This window comes from Centruroides sculpturatus, unplaced genomic scaffold (genome assembly GCF_000671375.1).
Source record: "Centruroides sculpturatus isolate CEXI.00-Female unplaced genomic scaffold, Cexi_2.0 scaffold91, whole genome shotgun sequence".
Classification (NCBI taxonomy): Eukaryota; Metazoa; Arthropoda; class Arachnida; order Scorpiones; family Buthidae; genus Centruroides; species Centruroides sculpturatus.
The window spans coordinates 387,453-398,988 of NW_019384299.1; positions in this window are offsets into that span (position 1 = coordinate 387,453).

An 11,536-nucleotide genomic window follows, 5' to 3' on the forward strand; every position below is an offset into this window, starting at 1 on the left:
TTGTTTATTATTTTAAATTCATTATTGATTTTAATTTTTTGAATTTCATATATATATTTTGTTCTATATTCAAAGGTGTATTTGTAAAGCCCTAGGCAAAATTTGTTTCTGAGGCCCATTAAACAAGCTATGAAGATAAGAGAGCCTAAATAAATCTAAACATGTTCAATATAGAAACTGAGAGTAAAACTAATTATTTTCAATAATTACCAATTTGATGATTTAAATACTGAAGTATACCAAATTTATGAAGAAAAAACGCAAGGCCTAGATATCTCCTTTTTCAAAGACATTCAACTTCTAGAATATCATAGAATATTTATTGCATAAACATATGCAATAAATAAAATATTATATAAAATATATTTTATTTATCTAAAGCCTGTACAGCGAGTCGGTCGGCTTCTTCGTTTCCAAGAATGCCTTGGTGACCTCGAACGTGTATCTAAAAAAATTTAAAAACAAATCTGTAAATTTTAAATATAATTTCCTGTATAATTATGAATAATGAAAGTGTTCCCTTCTCTACTATGTAAGAATTCTATTTTATAAAAGATTTTTCCAATCAATAATACAGTAAGACCCAACTTAACAAGGGGGATGCGTTCCTAGATAACAGAGCGCTAAGTGAAACAGCGTTAAACAAGGTCATTTTAACAGAGTAAATAGGGATAAGGGAACATGCAACCAAAATTAAACAAATTTCACTTTAATTTTAACTTATTTTTATATTAATTTGTATAATAATATATGTTAAATAACAGAAATATAAAGTTTATTTTTTGTAACGAAGGTCCTGACTTTTCTGAAATTCTTGTTCTTTTGCAATAAAGTCATGAAGTTTTATTTGTTGCTTTTTTCTTTCCTTAAGCAAATGTCAATAGCAGAAGATTGCATCCAAAATGCCTCGTTTCGCTTTTGCACTCCTTTCAAAATCTGGATCATTCACTACAATTTGATGAATGATTTTGGTTATCTTACCAAACTTTTACTAAGGAAATCTGTAGAGAAATTTTTTTGGGTTCTTCATTTTCAGAATCTCTATTTTCCAGTTCCACACGAATTCCATGTTCTGCCAGTTCTTGAAGGTTGTCATTGGTAAGGCTCTCACCAGAAACCTGCTGTAACTCCTCAATATCCTGCTTGTCTATATTTCCTAGTCTTACTATATTGATTAAGTTGAATTTGGTCAACCTAACGATACAGCGATAGGCTCTTCTCATTGAGAATTCTTGGATACCTTCAGCCATAACTTCTTTCACACTTCGTGCATTTTTCAGTTAATTCATGCCAAGTCGATATTTCCTATGGCATCCACGATGTTATATTTTTTTCAAAACTGCACCAAACAAACATAGATTTAAAGAAAGTACACCTTTTTTGCCACCTTTTGCTGATTGGTTTGTGTTTGCAAATAATCATATTATATATGAATCAATGAAATGCCACAATAATTTAAATCAGCATAAATTTTGAGCTTTTTTAAGGCTTCGAGCAGACTGCGTTATATCGAATCAGCGTTAAGCGGAGTCTTACTGTATATATTAACCTCCATTGAAATGGAGGTTAATTCTCTCACCTAGAAAAGCTATTTGAAAAACAATAGACATAATGTAATGCATCTGTTGCAAGCTTGTTACCACATGCAAACATATCCATCATTGACACCTAAATGGAAATGTGATGCATCCCTGAAGATTACGCAATGACATTTTGCTTGCCAGGAGAATTTCTGCATCACTGCACACATTTTCAGTAATGCAATGGTAACCTGTCAAGTAGTAGCAAGCATTCAAACCGACTTCAGATAGTGCTGAAAGACAGAATTTTAAATTTGAAATATGCCAGATTGTTGTAGTTCTGTCTCACATAACTAGTTGCTGGATACAATGTTCTATTTGCATGTTCTGAACATGTCTGTCACATTACCATTACATTTGCACCAGCATTGTTCAAAAGTCCTTAAATCACAACTTTGTCACAGTGACATTCCTGTTCCTGCAAATACAATAATGCAGGCTTTCCCTAATTCGGAAAGTAGGACATAATGAAGTCATCGCCATCGTATAACATTGTTAATTTACCATGTACCACATCTCTCAATTCTGACAGCTGGCATTGCCCATCATATTTTACAACTTTCCAACATCTCATGGTCAAATAATTGCTATAATCCATGCTTTCATTCATAGTAATTACACATAGAAATCACTTATGTTGTTAGATGCTGTCTTCACATGTGCAAATTTTCAGATGTTTACCTTTTTTTAGCATGAATGAAAACCAGTCTGTCATTTTTGGTAATACAGCTCTCCTGAGAATTTCACCTACTTGATAACCTTGGTAACACCTGGTACGAGTCAATCGAGCTGCCTGGCTTTACAAAGCAAAAGCCAAACTTGCAAGATTAAGCTATTTTCAGATGGGGAAATTTCAATGAAGGATTATGTACTGTACATGTGCTGTAAATATAATTATTATAAGAAATCAAGAGACAAATATGATGTTATATATATAACATCATCTTTGTCTCTTGATTTCTGATTATTATATTTGATTTAGCATATTTTTATATCATCCTTAAGATATTTTCTAATACTCTCCTTCAGTTATTATATATCTGCTTAACCTATTTATAACCACTCAATTACAAATCAGTTTTTTTTAATGTGATTATAGAGATTCAGATAGAGCCAATATAGTAGAAGAAAAAGATAAAATAATTTTTATGTTTCCAAATGCTAGACAGGGTGTGTTGAATTACTTTAGACTGAATTTTCCCAATTTTTCAAGTAATTTTTGATAAATTTCCAGATCATAAAAATGCTTACTAATTTAAAGAGCAAGCTATCTTTCAATTATAAGCAGGTATCCTTGGTATTCAATACTAGAATTTAACTCCATATCTTTCTCAGTTTGCTCTCAATGCTTGCACTTTGACTCTTCTTTCTAAAAACAAGAGCATTTCAGAAGAAATGAATCATCAAATTCATTATATCAACCTCCAGAAATCCACCTGCTTTACTAATGGCATTTTATATTGCGTGCAAAACAACCACAGCATTTTCATGAAGATTTTCAACTATTAAAGCCTTGTTTATGCTAAATCCACCTTCCACAAAAGCATTTCCATGTAAGAGTATCAAAATTTTCTACACAAACTTAGAAAGATTGCAGTACTGTTCTCATCTGTGAAGTAAATTGAAATAAACTTTGTCCAGTTGTAAGGAGTCAATGTCCGATCGTTATTTTTAGTTATTTGCATCGACGACTGATCCCGTGACTCAAACAAATGTAAATAGGGCAGTGCAGAGCTACACGCAGAACCAGATAAAAAGATGATACGTCTATTCAGCCATGTTGTGTAGCTTCTGACAGTGATCAGCATAGGAAATGTCTACCTTGAGTATTCTTTTTGTGGGTAGAGATTTGAATTGATTTATTGAATTGAAATGATTTAACTTTATTTAATTTGATTTGTATCTAATTGTAGAATTTATTTAATTATTTATTTTATTGTTGGATTTTTGAATATTTGAAATATATCCTAACATTTTGTTATAATTAACCATTGTTTGTTACTACTTTCACTATTGATCAATTGAATAAATATTTTATTGTGAATTTATATTTATACTGTATGTGTGTTTTTGGATTATTATTATTATTTTTTTTTGTTCCCATAAAGTCCAGGCCTGATACTTGAACCGTAACTTGTGTAACCCCTCCTTTTGCATCACATAACACAGTCTGTCTTTGGACTTGAATGCTTTCATTGTTTCAGAAAAAGTGACAAAGTTGACTCTCTTTTACCTTATGTGGCATGATTGTTGCTATCTAATTGCTGTTAACAACTGCTTCCAGTGCATTGTTTAGGCATGACAGACTGACAAAATAAGACCACACAATTGTTGCTGGAGACAGACAGCTGATGACTTTCACTAACTTGTGCCAGAAAGGACTCTTCTCCGAAATTTTTGTAGGTCATTTCTGTAGTCAAAAATTTACTGTAATTTTTGTAGAAAGATATGCAAGTAACTGGAAATACTGTTCTTGTGTTTATTCAGTGGCAACTTGGCTGCAAATCCTATGTCAACATTTACTGAAACTCAAACTACTTTGTCACCTAGGTTAATCTTTACTAGTTTCAGAGGGCCATCAACTTCCTCCAGTTATTAGCTTATTATTAGCTAATTTTTTAAATAAATTTAAAAAATTTTTTAAAACCAAAAATTATTTCATCTATTTTATAAATAATAGTAATTATTAAGAAAGTAACTGTAATAGAAAATTTTTAAATAAAGCTAATTTAGCTCCTCCTGCAAATTCAAAAGTTTTTACCAATTTTCCTGACATTTCCCTTTCCAGATTCCTAGATACACTAACTGCACAACCTTGAACTCAAACTTTAATTTGCATTTTATACATGTGCATTTCAACTTTTCTTAAAAACTTGAAATGCAAGTTAATTAAAATTTAAGTTCAAGATTGTGAAGTTTATGTCATTAGCTATTAGGAAAAATAGGAATCATTTATCTTTATCTTCTACTAAAACTCTCATTTTTAACTGTACTTACCTGTACAAAATTAAAACTAACAAGTAAATAACTGTAGCCATACACTGGTATCTGAACTCCTGTACAATGAATGATATACTTCAGTACTCACCATAAAGCATCCTAATAATGTAACTTTATTTGAAGCACATTTGTGAAAAACTTGAAAGTCATTCTAACAAAAGTGTGAAGTAGGGCCAGCATCTGTTTTTTCATTGTTTTTAATGGCATTGTATCTATGCTTGTTCTAATATGATTGTAGAATTTATGATTTTTACCATAAAATATCAATAATAATCTAACAAATACATTCTTATAGTTCATTAGAATATTTTCATTGTATTATTACAGCATTTTTATTGCTCTCTACTGTATATTAAAGTAAATACAGTTCATATCCAATTCCTAACAGGGGTACTAAACAAATTTATATTTCATTATTGTTTACAAAGATACAAAGATATCCTTTAACAACTTCAGCAAACGTTTGTTTGTATGGTACTATTTAATATGCTAAAATGAATTGATAAATTAAGTAAGTGTTTTGGAGTCTTTCAGTCATTTTGGGGAATTTATTGGATTGCTTAGATGGACTGGAAATAAAACTTTTCTCATAAAAAATAATAGGAGTGTATTTTCCAATAATTTGAATAATTTTCAGCAATGTTTTAGCTTTGGAAAACAGGGTATGACTGTATTATTTATCTATCTAACATCTGAGTATAATATAAAAGATTCATGCTAAATATCAAGTGTTTAGATTTCAATGCAATCGTATATTAAAACAAGTTACAAAAATGAGGTAACACACATTCATTTTCTTATGGATTATGAAAATCGAACCTCCAAAAACACTTAAATAATTTGAAGATATTAAAAATTTGTTATAAGGCAGACATTTTTGGTTATCAGTTCCATCTTTAGATCACTGTTACAAATAAAGATGATAAAATTAAAAATTATATCTTATAAATTTCTAATTCTTCATACTATTTAGACATTTTTGGCAAGTTGATTTTTGTATTATAAGAAAAAAAATTTATACATCTTACCCAATTAACATTTAAGTCCTTTCTTGCAATTTCTAATGCTTCAAAATCTTCTCTATTTTTTACAGGTTCACCCGTTGATAATTTCCAACCGTTCTTTTTCCATGTTTTAACCCACTGAGTTACTCCTGTCAAAATAATACTTTTTCATATATAAAATAGTAAATACAAAGCTACAAAAACTAAATAATCAGCAAAAATTTGGGAAGTGCTAACATTTTTGCCTGTGCTGAATGGACATCTTTACGCTAACTCCAAGGTTCTCAATCTTTTTGAAGTCAGGAATCACTAAACTTTGACATTTTTTCCACAGAACACTTACAATACATCAGCTTTAAAGCAGAGGTGACCTTTTTGAAATCAAGAGCACACTCGGTCTAGTATATGACATCATTGGCAAATGTTTGCTGATTACATTCCCATACAAAAGTTATTGTACATTGTATCGATTTTTCTTTTGCAACAATTTTAAATTGTATATTTCATTTTTTTGTGGAACACTTGAAATGGCTTCATGGAGCACCCATGTTCCACAGACCACGGAGTGAGAACCACAGGGCTAACTAATTCCACAGCTGTCAAAACAATGGGGGATTGCTGTACATGTGTGGAAAAGGAAAGCAACATAAGAAAGCAAGAGGGAGAAGAGGGAAATGAATTTACAGTTTGAAGAAATTCTTCCATGCCATGGGGAAGGAGTCTAACACAAAAGGTAATGGCAGTAGTTTTGCAGACAGCCTTATAAATTTCAATTTGCTCTAATCAGTGTTTCTCAACAAGGGTGATGTCGCTCCCATGTGGGCGTTTTTCCATGTTGAGGAAACAATTAGTAACAATTTATATTTTGGGGGCGAAAAACAATTTTCTGGGCGATATAGTAAAACATTATATTAAGAATAATTAGATATTTTATTCATTATATCACACAATAATTAAACAAATAACATTATACTAGTTACTAGTCTATTAAATGCGGTACAAATTTGGCATTAGCCTTGGCCCTCGGCATCGGAATTTTGTAGTGAAGGGGTGATACTAACGGTTTTATTGAAAAGAGTGATACTACATTGAAGAAGGTGACGATTCATTAGAGGTTGAGAAACACTGCTCTAGATGTTTCAGAAAGAATCGCCATGAAGAACTACCCATGAGACATGCACAGTTGAAATCAATACTGACATCGGGATCAGAGGCAAAGCTAGCTAGCACAGTTCTGGCTGATCCTTTCAGGATGGAATTCTGTTAGTCTTTGAGGCGGTGTTTAAATGATGCATTGTATGTTTGAGTGGTTGTATTTTAAAATAGTAAATTATAAGTTTTATTTAAGTTAATTTTAAATTTTTGCAGTATTTTACTCAATTGTACTACAATGTAAATAAATATATAGAACTACAGAGTGGATGACAAGTAACTAGGAATTAAAAAAAACATTATAATGTCTACATTTTGAATGCAATGATGATGAAAATTATTTGTTATGTACCTTATTAAATACAAATACAAATGAATATGCTTTCATGTCTTTTGTATTAATGAATCACCGCAAGTACTTCACAATCGGCAGGATTTTCAATTGTCTAAGACACTTAAACATGCACAAACAAACATAAAATGAATGAATGCTCCCTTAATTGCGTCTGTGGCTAGCCAACAGATGTAGGTACTCAGTGCTCATTTGCAAAATACCAACTGTAGCACTGCAGCAATTCTATTTTAAAATGATACTTACTTAAAAAACATGCCATGTAATAAACCGGATAAAGTGTTTGAAACTGTGGAGTTTGTCTGTGCCAAAAACATCCACTCATGCTTCAGAGTGACTCAGATGTCCTGTCAATATGCACAGTTTAATGACCTCACTCATTCATACATAAACAATATACAAAGCTCAAAATTATTTAACAAATGCTTAACCAAATATTGCCAAATTTTTTTTACTACAATTTGGTTATGTTTGGTTACAAAAAGTAATATTTCTTATGAAATGTATCACACTGTGTTACATAAGGTGTCATTATAAAAGAAATTGTCTAAATCAAAAACCGATTTGTATAGTTTTTACCTTTTATAAGAAAGTTGCTATCTGTGTATATAATTACATCATCGTATCCATTTTCTTTAGCTTGATTTAATGCACGTACTGCTGCCTATTTAAAGTAATATACAGTCAGTTATTATTAAAGTCTTACTAAATTTATAGTTAGTTTTATACATGGTAACAAATATAAGCCAAAATCACAAATATCAAACGTAAAAAATTAATTTTCATAAATCCAGCACAACTTTATGAACTGATAAACATTTTTGGCTTATTTTATAGGGTAACATATTGATTTATTATTAATTTCTTTTTAGTCAAACTAGTCAAATTGCATAATTGTAGATAATAGTTATAGTGGGTGTACAGTACATACTATATATATTGTATATACACCCAATACTCTTCTTATACAATTTGTTTTCATTTAACACATTTTAATAAATTTGTCTTTTTTAAAAAAAACTCAATTTGATTTTAAAAATATTTACTCCCCTTTCTAGAAAACTGTTAGAAATTCTTAGAACTTGTATTAAGATAGGTATCATCTTCTATACTTTTTCACAAATGTCTCAGGAATGTATCTACTATGTAAAAATGGAATTGGATGTATATGTATAAATTAACACAGGATCTTACAAAATGAATGCTACCATTTCAAATTACTGTAATTAGGTTAATTATTATCTGAGAAGCATGTGACATACATCGATCAATAAAATAACCATCTATATTTCATCTCTTAACTGCATTCAAATGTTCTTATTGTTTACTACCTCTATGAAGTGCTGTAAATGAAAATGGCAATTCCAAAACTGAAAAAGCATTTTGTGTTCTGCAATTTGTAAAGTTGAAATCATTTGTTATTGTGCAACACTCGTAATCTGCAGAAGAATTGTGACTACTGTGAGACTACAACAGATATGTTGTAGTGAGTGTAAAAGAATTTCAATATTGACTGAATGTGTACCGTGTGGCATCATATGCACACATTAAGAGATTGTAATGGGCAAATGTGAAATTTAGATGGTTTCCAATGTTTTCATGTACATTATGACATTCTCAGATAATAATTAACAATTACAATAATTTAAAATGGCAGAATTCTTTTTGAAAGACCTTGTATTCAAGGTCAAATATTAATAAAAAGTGATACATTTGAAATACATGTTTTATAGAACTAAATCGTAATTATATATAGCAGAACCAATGCTTTAAAAACACCGTATTTACTCATGTATAAGATGATCTCGTATATAGGACCAGGTGTGATTTTAAAGATCAAAATAAAGAAAATTAGATTTATTAATACAATTCTAATTTTATTTTGTCTAATCACAAATAAAATATCAAATGAATGTGTGGGCACACATTGTCCCACAAAAATTACTGGCATTTTAAACTTTAAGGAAAAATCTTGTAAAATTGACAACATAATTTGTTCATGTAAAGCTGGACAATCAGGAATCTTTTTTGTGAATTCTTAACAGTCAAATCCGCTCTCCATTGATTACACTTATGAGTTTCTCCAAATTCTGATTTCCAAATAATCATCTGTTTTCACATGGGAATAAATTAAAACTTATATCAGGCTCTAGTAAGATTTTGGAATTTCAATTTGGAATTCAATTCAAAAGCTTTGCTTTTCCTATTGCTATTCATCTTTACTTCTGACAATACACAAGAATGATTCAAACGACCCAGATAAAATACTTTTGTTTTTAAACATCATAGGGTGTGCATCAGATAAAAAATACAAATACATAGTTCACAAAAATTATTGCAAAAAATGCAAAGACCCTTTCGCTTGCACGTGTAGGAAGACCTAGATTTTTGAAGCAGTGAAAAATGAATAAAAACCTCATCTTATATGCAAGTAAATATGGTAATATAAACATTAGCAAAATTGTTCAAATAAAACACATGGAAAAAATGGAAATGCCTAATAGTGGGTGATGAGCCATAAAAATTACTTAGTTGTTTTTTTTCTCTATTCTTCAATTAAGCAATTTGATGTTTAAAGTGTTCCACTTTTCCCTAGCTATTTAATTAAATAAAATTTTAAAAAATACAGTAGAATCTGCTTATTCTAATCATTTTGGGACTCACATATACTGACATTATTAAGTGAAATAATTAAATATGTACAAATTTAATATTAATTATAATTAATAAATCTTTATGTTATTGTAAGTAACTTAAATTTTTGAGACATGCTAATTATGATAGGGTTTGCAAAGATTTTATGCCTTGAGACTCAATGAATTTGATAAGCCAAGATGAAGTCCAAAATATTCTCAAAAATTATTATATTTAATTAACTAAAAATGTTTTCTTTATATAAAATAATTTAATCATAAATTTAATTTATATATTAATTTTAATTATTTGTATTATTATTTTACTATAATAAATATTACAGTTTTTTATAGCGTTTCATTTCTCAAAAATATAAAAGATAAAAAAAACAATGAAATAATAACTAAATCCAATTCAGTACTACATGAAGTATTAGAACTGTAATATAATAATAAACACTACATTAGTAAAGGTAACCAAAGATAGGATTAGTAAAAATCAATAGATTTTTACTAATCCCATCTTTGGTTACCTTAATTAAATGATTTAATTGGTTAATTGGTTAATAATTAAATGATTAGTAAAAATCAATAGATTTTTACTAATAAGAAAATAATTAAATGAAATACTAAGAAAATAATTAAATGATTAGTAAAAATCAATAGATTTTTAATAATTAAATGATTAGTAAAAATCAATAGATTTTTACTAATCATTTAATTATTTTCTTTGTTGTTGTTAATATATACAAAATTTGGACCCAGACTCATCAAGTTTCAGATCAACTATTGACTTCAAGTAATAATTAAAAAAACTTGGATCTAAAAACAGAGTATTCAGATCCAAAAAAATCAGTGCCTACTATATTTGTAAAAAGTGATTTATGTTCATATAATAAAATATTTGTTTTTAATTTGTTCTTCTTTAATCACTTGTTACACTTTACAAATGGCTTACTACTATTAATAATAATCATGAATAAAAATACAATTTTATTTTTAATTGATTAAAATTTTAATTTATGAAGTTTGAGCAAAAATACTTACATGGATTTCAGCTCTATTATTTGTCTGCCTTCCTTCAAGTCTCTCACTTACATTCCTTAAAGAAAAGCAACCTTATTAAACAAAAATAATTCACATAATAAGAGTCATTCAAATAACTGATTTCTTAACAATAAAACCATTTTTTCAGAAATAAAATTTCTAAATTATCAAAAATATTCTTATGATTTCATCAGGTATTTCTTTATATTATAATTTTTTGTGATCATTATAAATTTTCTATAGGCAAGTGATCAACAAATACTATCATCAATTGTTCGAATTCCCACAACAATAGTTTCTTACAGATAAAAATCTATAGTATATTTATGTATATTATTGATAAATTTGATTTCATTGTACAATAAAGCTGGGTTTTAATAAAGAATAAAATTCATATAGTAAATATATTTTTTAAAATATACAATTGGAATCTAAATACAAAAGCAAAATTTTTGAAATCTCTTGAATGTCCATTTACAAACACTTTTAATCTTTGATTTGTTTAAAATCTTTTCTGTAATTTTTAAGTATTGATTTGATTTTATTAAAAGCGTAATTATTACATTACAGATAAATATCCAGCTGAAAACACAGAATTATTATGATATCCATGCAGCATTAATTAATTAATATTTCTATAATTTTTACTCACAGTGGATGATTAGGACCCCAATAAACACCTATTCCTGCTCTTGCTCCATTCTTTCCATTTGAACAACATGCACCATCAGTATATATACAAACAGATTTTTTCTTAGCTCCTAAAAA